General features: G+C 47.5%; 1 long non-coding RNA gene across 1 annotated transcript; it reads right to left on the reverse strand.

The window, feature by feature from the left end:
* Nucleotides 1–24,566: 24,566 nt before the first annotated feature.
* Nucleotides 24,567–26,185, reverse strand: LOC140407899 (uncharacterized). The gene is made up of 2 exons (XR_011939873.1): nt 26,125–26,185; nt 24,567–24,712 (listed from the first exon to the last, which is right to left on the reverse strand). It is a non-coding gene; the product is annotated as an uncharacterized lncRNA (long non-coding RNA).
* Between the last annotated feature and the right edge of the window lie 722 nt (nt 26,186–26,907).

Here is a 26,907-nt window from a genome sequence, read left to right on the forward strand (position 1 = left end):
CTCATACATGTCTAGAAAGTCGATCATCTGCTTATGGACCCTCAGTTGGGGGTCTCATCCCCTTTCAGTCGGATCTCGGTGGTCAACCACTGTGCTTTAAGAAGGAGCATGTGGTTGGGGAGAAGGCAGCTGGTGCTGCCACTTGCGTTGATCCAATTGCTGCTCTTGACCCCCAGCAGAGGTGGAAAGTAGAGCAGCATAAACTGCAGCAAAGTGCAGCTGGAAGTGAATGGTGTGCTAGATAGGTGATTTGAAGAAGCCAGAAATCACCTGTCAAGCAGGGACAGCACTCTCTGAGACAAGAAGTGCTTTGAATAGCGATCTTTCACCTGACCACGACCGGAGCTCTTCAAAGTAACTCTTCAATAAAAGCAATCGCAGACGTTCAGTTACACTGCAGACATTCTTCCCGCTGTGTACCCACCTTGGTGACGCTGGCAAATTCTGATAGTTTGGCAAACAGGTTACATGGCTGCGAAAACCAGGATTCAGGGCTAAAGCATTTCATAATTGGCCATGCTAAATTATATCCAAGGATGTTAGGTTAGGTGGGGGTCACAGGGAAAGGGTAGAGGAGTTGGCCTCGATAGGGTGCTCTTTCAGAGGGTCGGTTAAAACCCGATGGGCTGAATGGCCTCCTTCTGCACTGTCGGAATTCTATGATTCTAGTTACTCAATTTATGTATCAGGTTTGTAATTACACAGAAAAAACAATAATATGTATTTATATAGCACCTTAATGTAGAAAAATGTACCACGGTGTTTCACAGATGCATCAGGAAAACTACAATGTGCAAAAAAAAAGGAGGCATAAGAGGGGTGGAAGGTGGGTTTTAAGGAGGTGCCTTTAGGAAGGATAGGGAGTTGGAGAGATCAAGTGTATAGGGAGGGGATTGGATTGAAATGGCTGAAAATACAACTATCAAACGTGAAGCAAAAGATGAGATGATGCACATGAGACCAGAGAGAGAAACAAAGAGTTGAGTGCAGGAAAGATTTGTGGGCTGGTGGAGGTCGCAAGGACGGGAGGGATAAGGCCAATGATGGATTTGAATACAAGGATGAGGATTATTCATTTAAGGAGTTGCAGGATTGAAACTGAGGATTGCATGGGATGCCAATACAAAATTCATGCGGTCTAAAATTCTCTACCAAATTAAACAGTGGAATGATCAATTTGTATTGGTAAAACTCAGGAAAAAGGAATAATGTCAAAGTGCATTCCTTGGTTACCATTTAACTTGCTTTAAGGAATATAATATTTTCATTATGGTGAAGCTCTGAGTTGTGTTCCATGTCGAAACAAATGGCATTGGAAAAATTAGAGAAGAGATCATGCGAAGGGAGTATCAGGAGTTAGGAGATCAATTGAGAAGCAAGACTTTGCAGGTGATAATCTCGGGATTATTTCCCGAGGCATTTATTTCTTAATTAATTTGTGGAATTGGAGTCCCATTGGCAAAGCGTTTCTTGTCTGTCCTTAATTGCTCTTGTGTAAATTGGCAGAAAAACATACAAATTAGGGGCAGGAATGGGCCACTCGGCCCCTCGAGTCTGCTCCGCCATTCAATAAGACCACGGTTGATCTGATTGTAACCTCAACCCCACATTCCTGCCTACCCCTGATGACTTTTCACTCCCTTGTTATTCAAGAATCTATCTATTTCTGCCTTAAAAATATTCAAAGATTCTGCTTCCCCTGCCTTTTGTGGAAGAGAGTTTCAGAGACTCACGACCCTCTGAGAGAAAATATTCTCCTCCTCTCTGTCTTAAATGAGCGACCGCTTATTTTTAAACAGTGACCCCTAGTTGTAGATTCCCTGACAAGAGGAAATAGCTGGTCCATATTCACCCTGTCAATATCCCTCAGGATCTTAAAGGTTTTGATCAAATCACCTCTTACTCTTCTAAACTCTGGTTAACCTCTCCAATCTTTCTTCATAACTCACCCATTCCTGGTATTAGTATAATAAACCTTCTCTGAATTGCTTCCAATACATTTCCATATTTCCTTAGATAAGGGGACCAGCACTGTACTATACTGTAGGTCTCACTAATGTTCAATTGAATTACTTTTGTAATCTCTTCCCCCTCAATAAACGATAACATTTTATTAGCTTTCCTAATTACTTGCTTTACCTGTGATTCATACACTAGGACATCCAGACCACTCCGCACCTCAGAGCTCTACAATCTCTCACCATGTGGAAAATCTGGGGCGGGATTCTCCGACCCCCTGCCGGGTCGGAGAATCGCTGGGGGCTGGTGTGAATCCCGTCCCCGCCATGTCCCGAATTCTCCGCCATCAGAGATTCAGCGGGGGTGGGAATCGCGCCGTGCCGGTCGGCGGGCCCATCCCCGGCGATTCACCAGCCGGCGATGGGCCGAAGTCCCGCCGCTGTCAACCCTCTCCCGCCGGCGTGGATTAAACCACCTAACTTACCATCGGGAGCAGGTGGCGCGGGCGGGCTCCGGGGTCCTGGGGTGGGGCGCGGGATGATCTGGCCCCCTGCTGACGCTCCCGCGCATGCGTGAACTTACGCAGGCCGGTGAAGTCCTTTCCGCCCTGTCTGGCATGGCGCCAAAGGCCTTCCCCGCCAGCCGGTGAAGCGGAAACCACTCCGGCGCGGGCCTAGCCCCTCAAGGTGAGGGCTTGGCCCCTAAAGGTGCGGAGACTTCCGCACCTTTGGGGCGGCCCGACGCCGGAGTGGTTCCCGCCACTCCATCACGCCGGGACCCCCCGCCCCGCTGGGTAGAGTAGAATCCCGCCCAAGCTTCTTTCTTATTCTTCCTGCCAAACTAGACAATTTCACATTTTCACCCATTAAACTCCATTTTCCAGATATTTGCCCACTCACTTAACCTATATTCCTTTGTAGTCTCCTTATGGTCTCTTCACAATTTACTTTCCCATTATCTTTGTGTCATCAACAAATTTAGCAACCAGAGTTCAGTCCATTCATCCAAGTCTTTATAAAATTGTTAAAAGTTGAGGCCCCGGCTCTGATCCCTGTGGGACACTACTCATCACATCCTGCCAACCAGAAAAGACCCATTTATACCAAGTCTCTGTTTCCTGTTAGCTAGCCAATCTTCTGTCCATGCCAATATGTTACCCCCGACACCAGGAGCTTTTATTTTTCGCAATAACCTTTGATGTGGCACCTTATCAAATGCCTTCTGGAAATCCAAGTACAGTACATCCACCGGTTCCCCTTTATCCATCAAAGAACTCCAATAAATTGGCTAAACATGATTCATGATTTCCCTGAAACTAAAGAAAACTAACTTTGATGGTATGAGATGTGCATTGGCTAGGATAAGCTGGCAAAAGTTACTTCAGGGGTTGATGGTGGATAGGCAATGGCAGACATTTAAAGAACACATGGATGAACCTGAAGAATTGTACATCCCTATCTGGCGCAAGAGTAAGACGGGGAAGGTGGCTCAAATCATGGCTAACAAGGGAAATCAGGGATAGTGTTAAAGCCAAAGAGGAGGCATATCAATTGCCCAGAAAAAGCAGCAAGCCCGAGGACTGGAAGAAATTTAAAATTCAGCAGAGGAGGACAAAGGGTTTAATTCAGAAAGGGAAAATAGAATACGAGAGTAAACTTGCAGAAAACATAAAAACTGACTGCAAAAGCTTCTATAGATATGTGAAGAGAAAAAGACTGGCAAAGACAAATTCTAACTTACAGTTAGAATCAGGTGAATTCATAATGGGCAACAAAGAGATGGCAGACCAGTTGAACAAATACTTTGGGTCTGTCTTCACTAAGGAGGACACATAAATCGGAAACGGAATCACATAAATTTGGCATAAATCAGAAATACTAGAGGACAGACGGTCTAGCATGAAGGAGGAGCTGAAGGAAATCCTTATTAGTCAAGAAATTGTATTGGGGAAATTGATTGGATTAAAACCCAATACGTCCCAGGGCCTGATGCTCAGCATCCCAGAGCACTAAAGAAAGTGGCCCTAGAAATAGTGGACACATTGGTGATCATTTTCCAGCATTCTATAGACTCTGGAAGAGTTCCAATGGATTGGAGGGTAGCTAATATACCCCATTTTAAAAAAAGGAGAGAGAGAGAAAACAGGGAATTATAGACCGGTTAGCCTGACATCGGTAGTGGGGAAAATGCTGGTGTCAATTATTAAGGATGAAATAACTGAGCATTTGGAAAGTGGGGACAGGGTCGGTCCAAGTCAGCGTCGCCACTGTGCATGCGCGGGTTGGCGCCGCCCCCAGCGTGCGCCAGGAAGTGAGGCTGGAGCAGCATGGACCACTCCAGCGCCGTGCTTGCCCCCTGTGGGGGCCAGAATCGCTAGTGCCCACGCCCGTTTCGCGCCATCATTAAACGCGACTGAGGGGCAGCACGGTGGCGCAGTGGTAGCACTGCAGTCTCACGGCGCCGAGGTCCCAGGTTTGATCCCGGCTCTGGGTCACTATCCGTGTGGAGTTTGCACATTCTCCCCGTGTTTGCGTGGGTTTCGCCCCCACAACCCAAAGATGTGCCGGCTAGGTGGATCGAACACCCTAAATTGGAAAAAATGAATTGGGTACACTAAATTTATTTTTTTAAAAAAGAATAAAAAATGAAACACTCTGTCCCGCGATCGGAGAATTGTGTCCATTGAATCAGGAAAATAGGAGACAAACTGGAGTGCAGTATCACAAATTGCCAGGCAACAGATAGAGATTAGAGCATGGAGACAAAAGACTACTGAAAACAAAATGAGAGGAATAATAACTAGAAGCTATTTAAATTCGCGGTACAGAAAAATGTGGAGTACGGATCACGATGACTGAAGGCAATCATTTGCAGAGCAGATCCAGATAGTCAAGATGACTGAAACATGGTTACATCGGTTGGCAATTAAATATTCCCAAATATAAGACACTTAGGAAACATGAGGAAGAAAGGAAGAGAAGCTGTATGATTTAAAGATAGCACAGTGGTAGTAGTGAAAAATATGCCAGTGGTGCTGGGACTCATATGGATCCAGAACCCATGTGGATTGAGTTAAAAGATAAGCAGGGATCCACCGCCCTTATAGGTGGTATAATACAGATCACTGAAGGGTGTAAGGGAATTAGAAGAGGAAGACTGCAGGCAAATCTGCAAGGTGAGTAGCAGGCAATTGTAGGAGATTTCAACATGGGAGCCTTTGTTACCTTTGGACTTGGCAATTTGAAGCATTCCTGGCCAGTCTCCTACGTTCTACCCTCTGTAGATGTTGGGTTATCCATAACTCTGCTGCCCATGTCTTTAGTTGCACCCCTTCACCCCTATGCTCCCCAACCTACACAGACCCCGAGTGCCTCGATTTTAACATTCCCACCTTTGTTTTCAAATCCCTCCTGAGCCTCTCCCCAGCTCTGTAATTGTGTACCTTGTGTTGCCCTATTATGCATTTGCTTTCTATTTTCTTTTATTTTCATGTACTTAATGATCTGTTGAGCTGCTCGCAGAAAAATACTTTTCACTGTCCCTCGGTGCACATGACAATAAACAAACCCAATCCAATCCAATCAAATCCTTGAGCATGCCCAATTTTAATTGCTTCACAATTGGTGGTCACGCCTTAAACTGCCTAAGCTTTAATCTCTGGAATTCTCCCTAATTTTCTCCACCTTTCTATCTCTCTTTTCTCCTTTTCATTTCATTTCATTTCATTTTGGATGCTCCTTACCTTTTTGACTATGCTTTTTTGCCATCTTCCCTAATTTCACCTTATTTGGCTGGTTGTTAAATTCTGCTTTATAACTGTCCTTTAAAGTGCCTTGGGATATTTTATTTCATTAAAGGTACTCTATAAAGACAAGTGGTTGCTGTTCAACTACTTTCTAGTAATGGTGTAGAAATAAATAGCACAAAGAGAAAAGGCTATTGAGTTTTTTGATGTACACAGGACTTCTTTTCCACGCAAAACATAAAAAGTCCAACAAGAATCACTTCTTAATCTTTTAATGGATAATTAATCAGAGTGGAGAGAAGTAAAAGTGGGGAAGTGTTTTAACAATCATGATTGCAACATTAATATGTCTCAAGTTTTACGTCGGGAGTGATGCAAGTAGGGCAAAGGCTAAATTAACATGATAAAAAAGAAACAAATAAGGAGAAACCGAGAATGGTATTAAACAAGGCAAACTAGGAAAAGCAGATTGAAAAGCTGTGGGAAACCTTTAAAAGGCGAATCAATAGAGTTCAAGGGAAATGTATTCCATTAAAAGCTCAAATCAGCCAGCTAATTGTTGGGCACCATGGTTGAATAAAGAATTAAAGAATGAAATGGAACATGAATGTAAAGAAAATGACATAACAGAAGTACTTAGATATGATTGGAGAGGAAGACAAAAGGATATAAAGAAGAATTTAGGAAATTCGTTTTTTAAAAAACTTTCAGGATGGCAAAAAGAAATTACAAAATCAAATGATCAAGGAGTATAAAAATAAATAATCATGTGTCCTGTGGACATTTGAAAACAAAAGGAAAATTCAAGTAGGGCTAGGGCCATAGGGCTGAGCAAGATATATTCACAAGTAATGAGAGAGACATGGTGACACAGTGGATTAGCACTGTTGCCTCAGAGTACCAGGGACCCGGTTTCAATTCCAGCCTTGGGTGATTGTCTGTGTGGAGTTTGCTCGTTCTCCCCGTGTCTGCGTGGGTTTCCTCTGGGTACTCCAGTTTCCTCCCACAATTCAAAGATGTGCAGGTTAGGTGGATTGGCCATGAAAAGTTACCCCTTAATGTCAAAAGATGTGCAGGTTAGATGGGGTAGGGTGGGGGATTGGGCCTGGGTGGGGTGCTCTTTCAGAGGGTTGGTGCAGACTCGATGGGCTGAATGGCCTCCTTCTGCACTATAGAGTCTATTGAATAATTGATTACTCTGCCTCAGTTTTTACTAAAGATAATACACTTCATTAGAGGATGAGTTTTTAAAAAATAGTTAAAGAGAAAAACAAGTGATGAATTTGCAAAATTAAAAGAGAATGAAACACTAACTCCCAAGCATACTCAAGGAAACTAGGGAGATTTATAGAAAAACGGGTACTGACAGAGGATCGATAGACAGCAGATGCTGTTTGGATATACATAAAGGAAGATGAAAGGGGCGGCACGGTGGTGCAGTGGTTAGCACTGCTGCCTCACGACACCAAGGACCCAGGTTCAATCCCGGCTCCGGGTCACTGTGTGGAGTTGGCACATTCTCCTCGTGTCTGCGTGGGTCTTACCTCTACAATCCGAAGATGTGTAGGGTAGGTAGATTGGCCACGCTAAGTAGCCGCTTAATGGGCAAAAAAAGAATTGGGTACTCTAAATGTTTTTAAAAAGGAGATGAAAGCTTGGTAATTATAATCCAGTCACTTTAGCTCCAGGAGAGATATGTGAATCTAAAGATAGGCAATATGAAACAAATTATACTTTCTGAAAGGCTATGTCATGCTTAGTTAACCTAATACAATTCTCTCAAGAGATAACAAAAAGAGTAGATAAGGATATTATAGATATGTGCACAATTCTTGTCTCCATACCAGGAATAGGACACAGAAGCACTGGCGAATGTGCAAAAAAGATTTACAAGGATGATACCAAAACTGAGAGATTGCAGACACTGGGGAAGATTGTGCCATTTTTATTTGGAAAAGACAGATCTCAGAGGAGACGTAGCAGAAGTTTTAAAATGATGAATGGGTTGTACAGGTTAGGTATGAAAAGAATCTTTCCATCAGTGGAGGGTTCCAAAATCAGGACCATAAACACAAGATAATAATAACTCAAATAGGGAAATGAGGAGAGATTTCTTTAATATGGTTAAAATTTGAACTCACTACATGGAAAGTATGTGAGGCAAACAACTTACATACTTCGTCATACAAGAAGATGCAATAAAAAAAGCTATATCATCCTGGTTACTTTATAAAATTATTATTATTAATAATAGCACCAGGCACCTGTGTTTAATTCTTGCCTTGGGTGACTGTGTGGAGTTTACACATTCTCCCCGTGTCCGCATGGGTTTCCTCCGGGTGCTCTGGTTTCCTCATAAAATGTGCAGGTTAGGTGGATTGGCCATGCTAAATTGCCCCTTAATGTCAAAAGATGTGTAGTTTAGGTAGGGTTACAGGGATATGGCGGGGGAGTGGGCCTAGGTAAGGTGCTCTTTTGGAGAGTCGATGCAGACTCAAAGGCTGAATGGCCTCCTTCTGCACTGTAACAATTCTATGGTTCCATGGTTCTAAAAAAGTGAACAAAGGCTTTAGACTGGCTACGACTCACGCAACATTAATTCCTAGCCTTCAGAAACAACAGCAACCTCGTCATCCCAAAAGATACTCTATTTCCCCTGTGACTGCATAAATCAAATTCCAAGGAAATGCATATTTCTGCAAAGCCCTGGCCAGCGGAGGTGATCCATCAGCCAGGACAACGAACCCTGAAACTTCTGGTAAACGTATACGGATGAAACATTAATCATCTCAAGAACCCAGACCAAGAACATACATTCTTTGTCCAAACCTCGGAGTAGAAGTGATAGTTGTGTATTAAGGAACGCATCCCACCACCCCCCCCCCCAGCACCACCACTATCACCTCCACTCCCCCCCCCCCAAAGTTCCTAGAATATGGAATATTGGGTGGAATTTCTGGGCCTTCCCACCAATGGGATCTTCGGCTTCTGCCGAAGTCAACACACTGAAGTGGGGCGGGCGGGCCATGCAAAAGCCTGTAGACTTTGGCAGGACCGGAAGATCCCGCCGGGGTCCAATGGCTTGCTGCATCTGCCATGGGAAAACCCGGTATTGGGGGGGGGGGGGGGGGGGGGGGGGGGGCTGTAAAATCCTGGCCATTGCTTTGTGAAGTGAAAGGAGGCAGTCTGCCATCTCCCATCAACAAAACAGCAGCAGAACGCGTGCTGTTTCCATGTTTAAATTGCCTGGTCCTCATCTACACTGTTTCCACTCGAACATCTGAACTTCTGCACCAGTGCCTATTACAAGACTAATTCATTTCCATGTGCCTCTCCCATTGTAGAAATCATCGCTACTGGAAAAGTGGATCACCACTCACCAGCTTCAGCCTGTTAACCTCTCTGAAGAAATACACCTTTCGACTTTTCAGTTTGGACTCTGGACTCACGTGAAACATTGGATGCGATCGAATGGCCTGGTCGCGCCAGGCTTGGTGACGCGACGAGGCCATTAAATCTCGCAAGAGGCCTCTCATGAGATTTATGACGTTGGGGACGCCTTACGAGATCTAATAAGTACCCCAAGGCACGGAATCAACGGGTGGGGGGTGGGTGGGGGGGGGGTGGCACTTAAAAATGGTGCCCCGATCTCTTCCTGTACTGACAAGCTGATCTCTTCTGGCCTCAGCAGGACGTTCCCCACAGAGGCCTCCCCAAAAACAAAGTCCCATTTGAGAGAGGGGTCGTTCTCGGCACTGCAGGCTCCGAGAAACACCCTGTCATTCTCGTCCAAAGCGTGACTCTTTCGTTTGTTAAATCGCACCCAGTGATTCTTCTTTTGTCAATGGTCTTTGTCCTGTATCTCTTTCTTTTATCTCATTTTTATTGTGCAAATGCAAAAATGGGGTGGAGGCATTGCAAGCCCTCTTTCCTCATTTTGAGTGTGCGTAAAATAAATTAACCTTCCGACTTTATCCAATCTCAGGTTTGCTGCGGTGGTTAATAGAGGATTGGATCACTCAAAAACTGAGGGTTGGGGAAAATACAACACCACTTATAAAGGGAGAATCATAAAACACCTCTTTATGGATGGGTTGTGAGAAGAGAAATCAGGGCCGGGGGAATCCGGCGTAATGGAGTGGCAGGAACCCCTCCGGCGTCGGGCCGCCCCAATGGTGCAGAATCTCCGCACCTTTAGGGGCCAAGCCCTCACCTTGAGGGGCTAGGCACGCGCCAGAGTGATTTCCACCCCGCCGGCTGGCGGGAAAGGCCTTTGGCGCCACGCCAGCCGGCGCCGAAAGGACTTTGCGGGGCGACGCATACGCGGGAGCGTCAGCTGCCGCTCACGGCATCCCCGCGCATGCGCAGTGGAGGGGGTCTCTTCCGCCTCTGCCATAGTGGAGACCATGGCGAAGGCGGAAGAAAAAGAGTGCCCCCACGGCACAGGCCCGCCGGCCGATTGGTGGGCCCCGATCGCGGGCCAGGCCACCGTGGGGGCACCCCCCGGGGCCAGATCGCTCCGCGCCCCCCCCCAGGACCCCAGAGCCCACCCGCACCGTCTGCTCCCGCCGGTAAGGTAGGTGGTTCAATCCACGCTGGCTGGCGAGGGTTGACAGCGGCGAGACTTTGGCCCATTGCGGGCCGGAGAATCGCCGGGGGGAGCCCGCCGACCGGCGCGGCGCGATTCCCGCCCCCGCCGATTCTCTGGTAGAGGCGAATTGGTGAGATTCACGCCAGCCCCTGGCGGTTCTCCGACCTGGCGGGGGGGTCGGAGAATCACACCCCAGGTCTATTTAAAATTAAACTCCCTCCTGGGCGTAGAAAAGGAAACTAGATGACTACATGAGAGAAAAGGGAATAGAACGATAGCTGATGGGCTTTTTAAAAATAAACTTAAAGTGCCCTATTCTCTTTTTTCCAATTAAGGGGCAATTTAGATTGGCCAATCCACTTACCCTGCGCATCTTTGGGTTGTGGGGTTGAGACCTACGCAGACACGGGGAGAATGTGCAAACACCGGACGGACAGTGACCCAGGGCCGAGATCGAACCCAGGTCCTTGATGCCATGAGACAGCAGTGTTAACCACTACCCCACCATGCTGCCCACAGATGGGTTTTTAAAAATTCATCTATGGGGTGTGGGCGTCGCTGGTTCAGCAACATTTATTGCCCATCCCTAGTTGCCCATCAGAATGTGGTGGTCAGTTGCTTTCTTGAACCACTGCAGCCCTTGAGTTGTAGGTACATCTACAGTGCTGTTAGGGAGAGAGTTCCAGGATTTTGACCCAGCGACAGTGAAGGAAGAGCGATATATTTCCAAGTCAGGGTGGTGAATGACTTGGAGGGGAACCTCCAGGTGGTGGGGTTCCCAGGTATCTGCTGCTCTTGTCCTTCTAGATGACAATGGTTGTGACCTACCTTGGCGAGTTCCTGCAGTGCATCTTGTAGATGGTACACACGGCTGCCACTGTTCGTCGGTGGTAGAGGGTTTGAATGTTCGTGGAAGGGATAGCCATCAAGCCGGCTGCTTTGTCCTGGATGATGTCAATCTTCTTGAATGTTGTTGGAGTTGCACTCATCCAGGCAAGTGGAGAGTATTCCATTACAATCCTTGTGCAAGTACAAGATTTGTGCCTTATAGATGGTGGACAGTCTGTAGAAGTTGATTGTGGAGCATAAACACCAGCGCATACTGGTTGGCCTGAATGGCCTGTGTCTATGCTGCATATGCTATGTAATTACATGTGGCCTTGACAGTAAATCCCAATGGTCTTTATTAGCATTTCTATGAACATTTGCACACAAAAATCCTTATACATTTGCAAACAGGTGTGTGGTAGGCTATATTAGGGGTATCGCGGTACCTAGGTGGGATGTACCTTATACTGTAGTATGAGTGGTAGAACCTGCCTGCTGGTTCCGCCCAGCAGGCGGAGCATAAGAGTCTGTGTTTCACCCACAGCAGTCATTCTGTACCGGAGCTGCTGGGGTAACTACTTGTTCATTAAAGCCTTCAATTGGACTACAATCTCGCTTCAGTAGTGATTGATTGTGCATCAAGGTGCTATGAAGAGGAACTGCTTTCAGGCAGGAAAAAAATAAGTGTTTTTCAGGCATTTGTCTTTCCCCTTCCCCCCCATCCCCCCTCACACACACAACATTTGAACAATCTCACAGTGCATTGTTATCAGTTGCATCAAATTAAACAGCCAAGTCAAATTGATCATGACAAAAATGGAATACTGCTCTTCTGGTCCTTCACCATCCCCAAACAAATAAAGGTTGTGAACATTTTATACATGAAGATATTGCTCCTTTAACAGGACTTGTTTATTGGCTTGCAAAAGATTGCCTTCATCTCTGCTCTACAGAATATTACTGCATTCTGGATGTAACCTGGGATTTGCCTTCCACTTTCTAAAAGGTCTAACAAAACTTAATTTAAAAATATACATTAATTAGAAATGTAGCACATGAGGGTCAATTGCAGTGCTTGAATTTCTCTCAGGACGAACAGTGCTGAAACACATGACAAATATATACCGCTTCATTATGAACGAGCTCAACCAAACAGCTCTGTCTTTGACAATTCATTCAAACCATCTTTCAGTGTGGGGAGGAATAGGATCCCATCTGGGATGGCCACTTTCAGCATATAAAATGGACACTCGCAGAGGATACAGGGAAAAATGGACAATGCAAAGTAACAGGCAGGCACAGAGCCTGAATGTGTATTTAGAAGACAGACTGCAGACGGAACGGAAACTCTCGGTCGATTTGCACATTGATGGCCCATCTCCAATAAACAAAGGACTAGTGCTCAGGTAGCCGATACCGTCCCAGACATCCCGGCGCCACTACCCCAGCAAGAAGACACAAACAAAGCAAGGCCAATGGCCACTTAGGACATGTCCAGCCATCAAGGCACCCGCTCCTTTATTGGCTCAGATCAATGGCAGTGATCGAGAAGCGGCCCAATTAATTGGGACCAGGTTTAAGGCCCGCCTAAAAGCGCGCAAAGCCCCCCCAAGTATAAGAAAGAACCCTCGCCATGTGTTCCCTCTCTTGGATTCGGCTCTCAACCGGGGAGACCCTTCCACCTGCACTACCAGAAGCAAGGAAGTTCAAGTTCAACGCTCGCTGCCAGACGGACGACCCTAGCTGTACTCCTACTAATTCTTCGAACCCATCAGCCTCAGATCCGAACAATGGTGATTGTTCCTCTGACCTAAGTGGGCACCTGAAGTTAAGTATAGGTGTTAGTGATAGACATGATTTAGCCTGTGTGGTAGTACCAGGTATTGCGGTACCTAAGAGGCTGATGACCATTGGTTAAACCCAGGAGTTTACCATTGGCTGTTGTTACATAGCTCCGCCCTGACAGGCGGAGAATAAGAAACGGTGCCGTCCCAGCAGCCTTCACTTTCTGTACCGAAGCTGCTGGGGAACAAGTTCTAGTAGATTAAAGCCTTCAGTTATGAAATCACTTCGTCTTGAGTGTAATTGATCGCGCATCAATTTAATCTACTAGAATTAAGCTGGAAGGATGGATCTCCGAATCAAACCGGAGTGCCTTCAACTCAGCCCCCCACGCGGAGAACTCGGCTGCAATATTTAAACACTGGCTGGCATGCTTTAAGGGCTACCTCGAGATGGCAGGAGGCATCCCCTCAGAAGGACAGAAAATGCTCCTCCTGCACTCAAGGGTCAGCCCTGGGGTCTACCCCCTTATCGAGGAGGCGGAGGACTATGATGCCGCGATCGAACTGCTAAAAGGACATTATACCCACCCTGTAAATCAGGTCTACGCACGTCACCTGCTTGCAACTAGACGGCAAAGCCCCAGGGAATCGTTGGAAGATTTCTACCGGGCGCTACTAGTGCTGGGCCGAAACTGTGGCTGCCCGCAAGTTTCGGGGAGCAAGCACACGGAACGTTTAATCAGGGATGCCTTCGTAGCAGGTATGAGCTCCTCAGATATCCGCCGAAGACTCCTAGAAAAGGACACCCTGGGACTTAGAGAGGCACGGGCCTTGGCAGGGTCCATGGACGTTGCCTACAAAAGCGCGCAGTCCTCTGCACCCGACCGCGCGGAAGCCCCCTGGGCTGTGTGGCACCCCGCAGCGGCAGCCCCACAGACCTTCCCCCTGACCCCACAGGCCTGCGCTACGAGACGGCCCGCTAACGCTGCCGGGCCCCGTTGTTTCTTCTGCGGGCAGGCGAATCATCCCCGCCCGCGCTGCCTGGCCCGCACCGCAGCCTGCAAAGGGTGCGGCAAGAAGGGCCACTTTGTGGGGTCTGCCAGGCCCACAACATGACCGCGGTCTCCAGCGACTCCGGACCGCCGCGGCAACCCCCCCTTCAGGCCCCGACCGGCCAGCACTAACCGCCACCCCGCTATCCAAGGGCCACGTGCGACCCATCTTGCCCCCCGGACACCAAGTTGGACGGGTGGGCGCCGCCATTCTGTCCATCCCCGCCGCCATCTTGTTCATCCCCAGACACCATGTGTGACCCATGGGTGACGCCATATTGGATGGGGCCCCAGGCCCCCAGCACGGCTGACTACACGCTGCCCGATCAGAACTCGCAACTGCTTCATCTGGCCTCGGTGACACTGGACCAAAGGCGACCCCGGACACTCGCAACAGCCACAACGACGGTCTTCATCAACAGCCACGTTCCCGTATCTGGATAACGTCACCATCTGCGGCCATGACCAGCAGGACCACGACACCAACCTCTGCAAATTTCTGCAGACCGCAAAAATCCTTAACCTGACATACAATAAGGATAAATGCATGTTTAGCACCGACCGTCTAGCCATTCTAGGCTACGTAGTGCGAAATGGAGTTATAGGCCCCGACCCGGAGTGCATGCGCCCCCTTATGGAGTTCCCCCTCCCTCACTGCCCCAAGGCCCTGAAGCGCTGCCTCGGGTTTTTCAGCTATTACGCACAGTGGGTCCCCAACTACGCAGACAAAGCCCGGCCACTAATCCAGTCCACAACCTTCCCCCTGTCGACGGAGGCCCGCCAGGCCTTCAGCTGCATCAAAGCAGACATTGCAAAGGCCACGATGCGCACCATCGACGAGTCCCTCCCCTTCCAGGTCGAGAGCGATGCGTCCGACGTAGCTCTGGCGGCCACCCTCAACCAAGCGGGCAGGCCCGTGGCTTTCTTCTCCCGTGCCCTCTATGCTTCCGAAATTCGCCATTCCTCGGTCGAAAAAGAGGCACAAGCCATAGTAGAAGCTGTGAGACATTGGAGGCATTACCTGGCCGCCAGGAGATTCACTCTCCTCACGGACCAACGGTCGGTTGCCTTCATGTTCGATAATGCACAGCGGGGCAAGATTAAAAACGACAAGATCTTGCGGTGGAGGATAGAACTCTCCACCGTCAACTATGAGATCTTGTACCGTCCGGGGAAGCTAAACGAGCCCCCTGATGCCCTGTCCTGTGGCACTTGTGCCACTGCACAAGTGGACCGCCTCTGAGCCCTCCACGAGGACCTCTGCCACCCGTGGGTCACTCGTTTCTTCCGCTTCATCAAGACCCGCAACCTGCCCTACTCCATCGAGGAGGTCAGGACAGTCACCAGGGACTGCCAAATCTGCGTGGAGTGCAAACCGCACTTCTACCGGCCAGAGAGGGCGCACCTGACAAAGCCTTCCCGTCCCTTTGAATACCTCAGCATGGATTTTAAAGGCCCCCCCCCGACCGCAACACGTATTTCCTGAATGTGATTGACGAATACTCCCGGTTCCCATTCGCCATCCCCTGCCCAGACATGACCACAACCACCGTCATCAAGGCCCTCCAGGGTATCTTTACACTGTTCGGTTTCCCCGCGTACATACACAGTGATAGGGGGTCCTCCTTTATGAGCGACGAACTGCGTCAATTCCTGCTCAGCAAGGGCATCGCCTCGAGCAGGACGACCAGTTACAATCCCCGGGGAAACGGACAGGTGGAGAGGGAGAACGTAACGGTCTGGAAGACTATTCTACTGGCCCTACGGTCCAGGAATCTCCCAATCTCCCGCAGGCAAGACGTCCTCCTGATGGCCCTCCATGCCATCCAGTCGCTGCTGTGTACAACCACGAATCAGACACCTTATGAACGTCTCCTTGTTTTCCCCAGGAAGTCCTCCTCCGGGACCTCGCTCCCAACCTGGCTAGCGACACCCGGACCCATCCTGCTTCGGAAGCACGTGCGGGCGCACAAGTAGGACCCGTTGGTCGAGAGGGTCCACCTGCTGCACGCTAAACCCCAGTATGCCTACGTGGCGTTCCCTGACGGCCGGCAAAATACAGTCTCCCTTCGGGGCCTGGCGCCCGCCGGAACCCCACGCGGACCCGAACTATTACCCCCCTCCCTGCCCCCCCCCCCCCACAGCACCTCACTGGAGGGTCAGTTCTCCCGCCGCTCCTGCCTAGGCCCTCCCACCCATCGACACCCCCTATAGGCCCCCCCCCCCCCCCCGTGTCAACCGTTTGCCCCAACAGCGCCGCCTAGGGGTGACGAAGCTGCCAGGGAGGCCGAAACCACGCTCCCGGAGTCGCAACCACCGGGACCCCCACCAGAATCAGTACCGAAGCCCAGACGCTCCAAAAGGACGACCAGGCCACCCGATTGACTGATTGCTTCGCTGTGACTTTAACTGTGAACGAACACTTTGTGAATATCCTCGACAGCACGGTACCTCCATACCTGATCATACCATGTTAAAGGCGACTGTTAGCACTGGCCACCAGCCATGCCGGACTCTTTTTTATCAGGGGGTGAATGTGGTAGTACCAGGTATTGCGGTACCTAAGAGGCTGATGACCATTGGTTAAACCCAGGAGTTTACCATTGGCTGTTGTTACTTAGCTCCGCCCTGACAGGCGGAGTATAAGAAACGGTGCCGTCCCAGCAGCCTTCACTTTCTGGACCGAAGCTGCTGGGGAACAGGTTCTAGTAGATTAAAGCCTTCAGTTATGAAATCACTTTGTCTTGAGTGTAATTGATCGCGCATCAGCCTGTAGTGTTATTGTGCATGAATAAATCATACTGTGTGTAAATAAAGTAGCATTGACTTTGAACTAACTAACTGGTGTATTGGCTCTTTGATTGGTATTCGGTTGAACCTTGTGGCGGTATCAAGACGGTACCCGACGACTCTGAAAGCATAATAATAATTAGGATTAAGAAAGGCGACCTTATTAATCGCCATATTTATAGCCATTAAAAGAGAGCAACATTACTGGCGACATCTGACGGGACTCGACGTAGATGTGACTTTGTCACTCTGAGAGAACCCAACTTTGAATTAGAAACCCAATTGAAAAAAGTAAAAACCACGAGCGTAAGACCAGTATCGATCAAACCTCCGAGATTCGGAAGTGTGTAATTTGCACGCGTACTAACAAGGGATATAAGATAACCTCGATAGATTTTGTTGCATAAAACTGTCGGGAGTTTTGTAGACTGGAAATGAGCTTGAGCCGTACCCGTGTTTGCATCACCGCTTTATTCCCCCCTGTCCCAAATTTACGGTAAAAACCCAGAGATTACAGTAGAAATGGCAATGAAGGCAATGGAACCCCTTATGAACCCCCAGGAATTCGAGGTTGCAGCAACCAATAGAGCAGAACAGTGTCCCATATGGGAAGCGGTATTTCAGAAGTATCTCAAAGGGAAAGGTTGGCCCCTTTGGAGCGAAATTTGCGCAAATGAGGAAACAGGTCCTGGAAGTATGGGACAAACTTGGTGGGATAACCTGACCGAGATTCATAAGAAAAGTTTAGGAAAGGTTCGCAAGCCGATGGCAATCGTGTCCTGCTTGGCACAATTGCGAGGCACAGAGGAGGTCGTGAAGACGCGCCGCAGAGAAATTCAAGACAGAGAGAGGAATAGTGAGGGAGACATTAGCGAGTGCGAGAAAGTTAATAAGCAACTCAGAGAGCAGTTAGCAGCGAAGTACAAGGAGATGGTGGATGTCAAACGGGCACACCGATCTTGTCTCGCTCACGTAAGCAGCTTTCAGTTCCAGTACGATAAGGCCGACCAAGACACGCAACGCGCAGTGTTGATAAGGGAAGAGACAGAACTTCAAGTCGAACAATTAAACAAGCAATGTCAGGATTTAAAAGCAGTCCTACGAGCACTCCACAGTTCCACGACGGAACAAAGGCAGAGTTCGGTGGACCACGCCAAATGCCGAAAGCAAATTGCAGACCCGCAATCCCTGCTCTCAGTACAAAATGGTTTCCAAGATACATTCGGACACCAGCTAGATCAGGAAAATGGCCATGATTGGCAGGAGTTAAATTAAACTGCCCACCGCTATGTGCATGGAGCATGTACCCAAGATAAAACCCAGAAAAGGAAAGCACCCCCGCCCCCGACTGCACAGAGAGTGCACAATCCCATGAACCCTGTCACCACACAGCGCAGGGCCACAACAAACGGAGACCCCGTTTTCTGTACACTACCCCATTAATCGTCACCCAACTAAGGGACACGTGTGACAAAATCAAACTGTTCCAACCCACATCGGACCCGCACCATTATTTTGCGTAAGTAAAACAACAGGCGACAATGTACGGCCTGGACGAAAGAGAGCAAGTTAAGCTCACAGTTTTGAGCCTCGACCCCTCAGTCGTGGCAGCCCTTCCCGACCCACAAAATGTAGGAGGAGGTACCCTCCAAGAAATGCATGCAGCGATCCTAGCAGCAATTGGCTACAATAAGGGAGATCCCGTAGAAGGACTCAATAAATGCAGACAGAAAAAGACCGAGCACCCAACAGTGTTTGCTGGACGCCTTTGGACCCACTTTACAGGAGTATTTGGAGAGTTAGCCCGCGCCCATTTGACACCAGAAAATACGGCCAAATGGACTCGTATCCTACTCTCCCACGCGATCGAAGCAGGACAGAGAGCTTATGCCAATTATGACCCATCAGGCGACACACATAATGAGAAATGGGTATTAAAGAGATTATCCTGAGCTTGGAAACAATCCCTTCAGGGAAGGTCAGAACACGGAAAAGTAGAGGAAGAGCAGGCAGACGCTAACATGCATCCAGTCAGGACACATCAAAACCCTGCATGGGTAAACGAGGGAAGAAACAGCCCACAGCAGCCTAAATTCCAAGAATGCTACAATTGTGGACAGTTAGGACATTACGCCCGAGAGTGCAATGACTCCCAGAAACAGCAGCGAAACCAGCCGACAAATGCCCTAAATAAGAACAGAGCCAAGCCCATTCACAGCGTTAGCGCCCGTTCCGAGAACGCAGACATGAACGGCACCGATTGACGGTGTTCGGACTCCCCAACTTGGGTCTGCGACACCCTTTTGGACAAGTCTGGAAGACCGGTAGTAGCAAGCACAGTCCGGGGACACCCTGTAGAATTTCTTTGGGACAGAGGAGGGTCCCGTACCACGCTAAATTCCTCCACAATGTTCCAACGGGATACATGGCCCTCCACAGACACCATTACCCTCAGCGGCTTCACAGGACACTTACACCAGGGACACATTACGGCCCCTGTCGCTATTCAGATAGGCAACATCAAGACGAAACACCCCGTTGTTCTAGTAGATCTATCCCAGACAGCCAAACACATTTTGGGGATAGATTTTATGAGCTCCCACAATCTTTCATTCAACCCCGTCAATAGATGTGTGTGGAGAATGGCAAAGGCAGCACGAGCCCCCGCCACGCTCACAGTTTCAGACTACGCACACAGGATTAGCGCAGTAGGAGACTTCTGGTTTGATCCACGAACCATTTGTCAAGACAAAGAAGTTAGAGACGTTTTACAGAAACACAAAGCATCCTTTGCCCAGCACAAGCATGACTGCGGCAGGATCCCTGGTTTAGTTAACATCACAGGTCCCGCTCCTAAACCCCCAAAACTACAGTTTTCCCCAACAAACAGAGGGAGAAATTGCAAAAGTCATCCAAAGTTTACGTGATCAAGGCGTACTTCGTTCAGTCACCTCAACTAACAATGCCCCAATTTGGCCCGTCAGGAAACCCAATGGCTCATAGCGACTGACCATCGATTATAGGGAACTAAACAAAGTCACCCCATTAGCAGCCCCCACCGTAGCCACGAGTCCCGAGACAATGTTAAAACAGGGACCAAGTCGAAATTTTCTATGGATTTGGACATCAGCAATGGCTTTTGGTCCATTCCATTGGATAAAGCGTGCCAATACAAATTTGCTTTCACCTTCCAGGGACAGCAATACACGTGGACGTGCCTACCGCAAGGCTTCCACAACTCCCCCTCCATTTTCCACAGACTATTGGCAAATGGATTAGCTAAATTTTCCCGACCCGATTGCCTCGTTCAGTATGTAGACGACTTACAGACGGACACTAAGGGAGAGCACATTTCACTTCTCACCGAATTATTAGGACTCCTTCACGAAATCGGATGTAAAGTTAACCCCAAAAAGGCCCAGATTCTCCAAGAAAAGGTCATTTATTTAGGCACAGTAATCACCCATGGCAAACGCAAGATCGAGCAAACCCCCACTCTCTCTAAATGAATAAAGTGCATCGATTACTTTTTGTTTCGTTCTAATAAAGACAGGATGTGAATTTTCTGTACTTGACCGCCAAGATACAGAGAAATGTAATGCTGCTGTTGTATAGTTTTACACCGTTTGTGAATTCTTTTGATTGGCTAAACAGCCTGAAGATAGTTTAGAGAAAGCTAGTTAGCGGTTCCTGTGTTTTAAAAGAAAGACATGTAATGCATGCTTGAATGTTATAGTGCCCCTTAGAATTTTATAATGATATGATGTAAATAAAACCAATTTAGGTAAAGGTTCGAATCCATAGGACAGAGCAGGATAGGACCTGTCCTTGATTGCGGGTGCTCGACTTAGGCAGAGAACAAAGAAGATTCAGTAATGTGATCCTTCACGCTTCGCGTTGAGGATCATAAGGAAGGAGTGTAGCCATCTGGGATGGCCACTTTCAGCATATAAAATGGACACTCGCAGAGCATACAGGGAAAAATGGACAATGCAAAGAAACAAGCAGGCACAGAGCCTGCATGTGTATTTGGAAGACAGGCTGCAGACGGAACCAAAACTCTTGGCCAATTTGCCATTGATGGCCCATCTCCGATAAACAAAGAATTAGTGCTCAGGTAGCCGCTACTGTCCCAGACATTCCGGCGCCACTACCCCAGCAAGAAGACACAAACAAAACAAGGCCAACAGCCACTGAGGACATGCCCAGCTATCAAGGCATCCGCCCCTTTATTGGCTCAGATCAATGGCAGTGATCGAGAAGCGGCCCAATTAATTGGGACCAGGTTTAAGTCCCGTCTAAAAGCGCGCAAAGCCCCCCAAGTATAAGAACGAACCCTCGCCATGTGTTCCCTCTCTTGGATTCGGCTCTCAACCGGAGAGACCCTTCCACCTGCACCACCAGAAGCAAGTAAGTTCAAGTTCAACGCTCGCTGCCAGACGGACGACCCTAGCTGTACTCCTGCTAATTCTTCGAACCCATCAGCCTCAGATCCGAACAATGGCCACTGTTCCTCTGACCTAAGTGGGCATCCAAAGTTAAGTATAGGTTAGTGATAGACATAGTTTAGCCTGTAGTGTTATTGTGCATGAATAAATCATACTGTGTGTAAATAAAGTAGCATTGACTTTGAACTAACTAACTGATGTATTAATCGCCATAGTTATAGCCATTAAAAGAGAGCAACAATGGTTAGAAAAGCTAAACTCAATCAGAATGAAGACATCTATAAGTAAACCAATGACACCGATTAGATTTTGTGTATGAATACGTTTTAAAACAGAAACTGCATCTTCTGACTAAGTACACTTCTAAAAGTGAAATCATTCAATGGGCCAAGTTTAAAGTGGTGGATGCCATACAGGGAACACAAGAAGCAAACCAGTCCAAGGTTACGTGTAAGCTCCCAGAGGGTCCCACGCTCAAAGGCACTCACTGCTTAATCGAGGAAACCAGCATTGGAAAGGGATTACTGAGAGCCACCCCGTTCCCCATTTCTGCTGACCCCCCCATTCCCCATCCCTCGTGACTCCTCTCCCACCATCACAATACCGGTTGAACTGCTGGTCACTTATTGGCTGGCAGCTCCCGGCAGGCAGGACTTCCGCCCCTGGGGTCCTTGATCCTGGGGTAGGCCAGCTCTGCATGAGTGGCACATAATTTGGCGCAGGCTCCCTTATGGGTTTCCAATGCTGCATAAGGCCCCGTCACCTCCATTGAATACGGCCCAATATTTCCATTTTTGAATCTATAGATTGAAGTTTGCTCATATTTTAATCTCACATACCTTTTCAAAATTAATATTACCTTAATAATTTGATCTTGTTTAAAATGTTATACTTGATTTTATTTATAAACATATTGAGCTTTGTTAAGATGTAGAGATATTATGATTCTGTGTTTTGAAGTTTCTCTCAGATAGCAGCAGAAATAGATACCTCACACAGGTTCAATTACAAAATCGGCTTTACTTTTGTGCATTTATATGTGTACAACAGTCAAAACTGTGACACGCATTCTGTCGGTGAAAATTAGTAGACATTAACAAAAACAAAACAGGAATAACACATCTTTATTGAAGCTCATGTATTTTGGAGCAACATATAATATGAAAATCTCTGTTTTGAAGTACTTTACAAGAATGTTATTATTTTATGTATTCACTAGTATATTATTTCATCTGAGCTAATCCAGGAAGCAGCGGATAATATATATTTTTTAAATTTAGAGTACCCAATTCATTTTTTCCAATCAAGGGGCAATTTAGCCTGGCCAATCCACCTAGCCTGCACATCTTTGGGATATGGGGGCGAAACCCATGCAAACACGGGGAGAATATGCAAACTCCACACGGACAGTGACCCAGAGCTGGGATCGAACCTGGGACCTCGGTGCTGTGAGGCAGCAATGCTAACCCACTGCGCCACCATGCTGCCCAGCAGCGGATAATATTGATGTTCACATTTACATTACTGATCTATAGCAACATCATACCATGTTTCCCTATATGCCATCAACATTATTGATTTTAATCTGAGATGAATCAAATAAACTTTTCTACTGAGAGTTTCAAATGACACAGAATAATATTTATTGTCCCAGAGGCTGTGTTTCACACACAATGCAGCTTTAAAATAATATGGATTTAATTCATAAGGTAAGTAATTATTGTGGAGTGTGGGAAGTGAAATGCTCTAAGGGCAGCACAGCGGCACAATGGTTAGCACTACTACCTCACAGCACCAGGGACCCGGGTTCGATTCTAACCATGGTTGACTGTCTGTGTGGAGTTTGCCCATTCTCCCCATGTCTGTGTGGGTTTCCTCTGGGTGCTCCGGTTTCCTCCCACAATCCAAAGATGTGCAGGTTAGGTGGAATGGTCATGCTAAATTTCCCCTTGGTGCCCAAAAGGTTAGGTGGGGTTACAGGGTTAGGGTGGGCCCGGGTGGGGTGTTCTTTCGGAGGGTCAGTGCAGACTTGATGGGCCGAATGGCCTCCTTCTGCACGATAGGAAATCTATGAATTTTTTTTGTTGTTTTAAATTTTTTTTAAATTTATTTTTCCAATTAAGGGGCAATTTAGCGTGGCCAATCCACCTACCCTGCACATCTTGGAGTTGTGGGGGTGAGACCCACGCAAACATGGGGAGAATGTTCAAACTCCACACGGACAGTGGCCCAGGGCCAGGATTGGAGTTGTGGGGTAATACCCATGCAGACACAGGGAAAATGTGCATACTCCACACAAACAGTGTCCTGGGGCCAGGATCAAACCTGAGTCCTCGGCGCCGTGAGGCAGCAGTGTTAACCACTGCGACACTGTGCCGCCCAGGATTCTATGAAATTAAAATCACTTATTGTCACAAGTAGGCTTCAAATGAAGTTACTGTGAAAAGCCCCTAGTCGCCACATTCCGGCACCTGTTCGGGGAGGCTGGTACGGGAATTGAACCATGCTGCTTGCCTGCCTTGATCTGCTTTCAAAGCCAGCGAATTAGCCCTGTGCTAAACAGCCAGATAAACAAACATTGAACATAATGTGTAACATTAACTGGCCACTGAGGTTTCATCCAAGCTCTCAATATTCCCTGCCGCCAGTAGACTCAATGAAACCCCTTTACCAACCCCTCCGCATTTCATACAATCCCACCTCCACACGCACACTGTGATTACACGCACACCTCCACATGCACACTCTCCCCCATTGATGCACAAGTTAACCATCCGATTGCAGCCAGTGGGGTAGTGCAGCAGCCCTGACAGCCCAAACCTCAGTCGATGTACAGCTATGGCCTTGCAGGTGATACTTTTAAATGGTCTTGAGAAGGAGCTGCCTGGATCACGACCAGGGGCGCTGTCTCTGAGGAGTGGTCCAATGGCTGTTTCTATGACCCCAGTTGGGCTCACGGTCTACAGTCCGGGAACCATTGTCGCCCACCGCCCATGTTAAAATAGAAATAAATGATTTTTCTTGTACAACTTTGATAGGCCTTGTACAACTTGTGCATGTATGTTCTTCATCATTCCTCCAGGTGGCATAATTTCACTGTCCATGTAGATCATGGTTACATAGAAAAGATACATTACAAACGACTTTCGGAATCCACAATAAAAATCACTTGATTGTCAGGAGTCTTAAAAATAATTTCTCTTATTAAAACAATGCAACAATATACTACTTTGGAAACACTTCTTTTTATAGATAGGTTGCTGAATTTATATATACATATATATATATATATATATACACATATATATATATATATATATATATATATATATATATATATATATATATATATATATATATAAGTTCAGCAACCTGATCATAGTAGGGGCTTTGGTTTATTCAACTGTTAAATTTCCTTGATGCCTTTTCTGTTGTTTTGGTAGCAGAGAGTGAGGTTGTTTACCAGGAAGCGTGTTCATTGCACACAAGTTCACACCAGTTTTTGATTTGTTAATCTGCATATGAAGAGATGATGGCATAATTTAATTCAAAAGCACAGAAAGCAATGTTGACCCTTTGAAACTTCAGTATAGAACTGGGGTGGCCTCTATAAAAACTATACCAGAGAACTTGGAACTAGCAAAGGCTGTCTGCAGAAATGGGCGGCACGGTAGCACAGTGGTTAGCAATGTTGTATCACAGCACCAGGTTCGATTCCCGTTTGGGTCACTGTCTGTGCGGAGTCTGCACGTTCTCCCTGTGTCTGCGTGGGTTTCCCCCGGGTGCTCCGGTTTCCTCCCACAAGTCCCGAAAGATGTGCTGTTAGGTAATTTGGACATTCTGAATTCTCCCTCTGTGTACCTGAACAAGCGCTGTAGTGTGGCGACTAGGGGCGTTTCACAGTGACTTTATTGCAGTGTTAATGTAAGCCTACTTATGACAATAAAGATTATTATTATAAATGGTGGAGTGGAAGATGGAGTGACATCCCCCATTTGCTAAGGTACTTTTCCCTCACGCTATGGTTCAAAACATTTCGGGAATGTGAATTGCTGGAAGACATCTGGGACCTTGGTAAAGGAAGAGACCCCAGCAGTATATCTTCAAAACCCAATTAGATTTAAGAATAGAGAAAGAAACAAGAAAGAAGGAATATTGTAAATTAAAGTCAAATTAGGGACAAAGGGCAAAATAAGAGGGGGGAAGAAAAGATTCGATTGAGAGAGAAAACAAAAAAGCAAATAGAAAGCAAATGTAAGAAATATTAAAAAGTGTAAAGTTTTATTTTAAACGCTTCCATGACTGATGTCAGCAACTTCAATCAGGCGCAGTGTGTCTGATCCCACTGATCCCACAAAATGCTGCGGCAGGCAAACCTGACCAAGGGCCTGGGAAAACCATGTAGCCTCCATTTAATCGCTGAACAACCACAAAATTGCAGGTGTCAATTGGCTCATTAATGAATCTATTCAACATCCTACCACTGGTGGCTGGAAAGCCCCTTCCGCCGTCCAAATTAATTGGGAGAGGTTTTGCCGCCAATGGGAGATTGATGCAGGGATTCCCTGAGTGAATGGCCTCTATGTTCCCCACCACAAAGGCTGCATTAAATTCAGCCCTTGGGAGAGAGAAGATAGATTCCTGGCTATGCTTAGCAGCAAGCTGTCTGGGAGTTGCAGCCTTGTCAGTTGGAGAGAATAAGCCTGATTGGTCATGTTCCCTTCATTCAAACGCATGCCCCCATTCACCCCCAATTAACCCTCATACAAACTCATGGCGCTTCCATGCCCATTCATCCAGTATACACCCTGTACAGAACCAGTGAACCCAAGAGTAACAATGGCACATGTGAAATTACTTAAAAAAGACCCTTCCATAATTTTCTTTCCAAAAGCCACAACAATATAAAAGTGTCAATGAAACATACCTTTGAAGTATCAGTAACAGAAGCAATAAGTTCTTGACACCTCTTTATCCAGTGCATATAAACAGTGAACTATTGACAGAACAGGTCACAGAGAAAAGAATAGCTTATTATGACATCAGAAAGTTGTCAGTCAGGCAACGTTTTCCTTTTTCTCCAACTGTGTCAATGAAGTAAAATGTTTTATGGATGTCTGAGCTCTCAGCCAAGCTTGAGAAGTAGCCATTGCTGAGACCTTTGACCCTGGACTTACCTGACCTTCATGACATGGTGGAACTGCCTCCCAAGAAAGGGGTGGCAGTCTCACCTTAAAGCAATTAACACTGCTCCCAGTAACTGCCAGGGGGCAATGCCAGGAGGCAGCGCCCAAGCATGTCCCTCTGCTCCTGCCGGCTATAACCACCTGTGCACCCTCAGCGGGTTCCCCTCGCCTGGTTTCTGTTTTTAAAAACCTGTTGCAAACCTCGGCGACGTGAGGAAACATAGGGCAGGGAAGCCCATTAACGCAATGATAATTTATTTAAACGAGGGGCGGTATTCTCCCCCCCCCCCCCCCGCTGGGTGGGAGAATCGCCCGGGCGCCGCGCGAATCGCGCCACGCCGCACCGAACCCCGCACGCGATTTTCCCTCCCCCCCCAAAACCAGCGCCGCGCGAATCGTGCCGCTCGGCGCAAACGGCGAGCGGCGATTCTCCGGCTCGGATGGGCCGAGCGGCCGCGCGTAAACGGCCTAGTCCCGTCGGCGTCGTCCACACCTGGTCGCTGCCGGCGGGTACTCATCGCGAA

This window comes from Scyliorhinus torazame, chromosome 2, assembly GCF_047496885.1.
Source record: "Scyliorhinus torazame isolate Kashiwa2021f chromosome 2, sScyTor2.1, whole genome shotgun sequence".
NCBI lineage: Eukaryota > Metazoa > Chordata > Chondrichthyes > Carcharhiniformes > Scyliorhinidae > Scyliorhinus > Scyliorhinus torazame.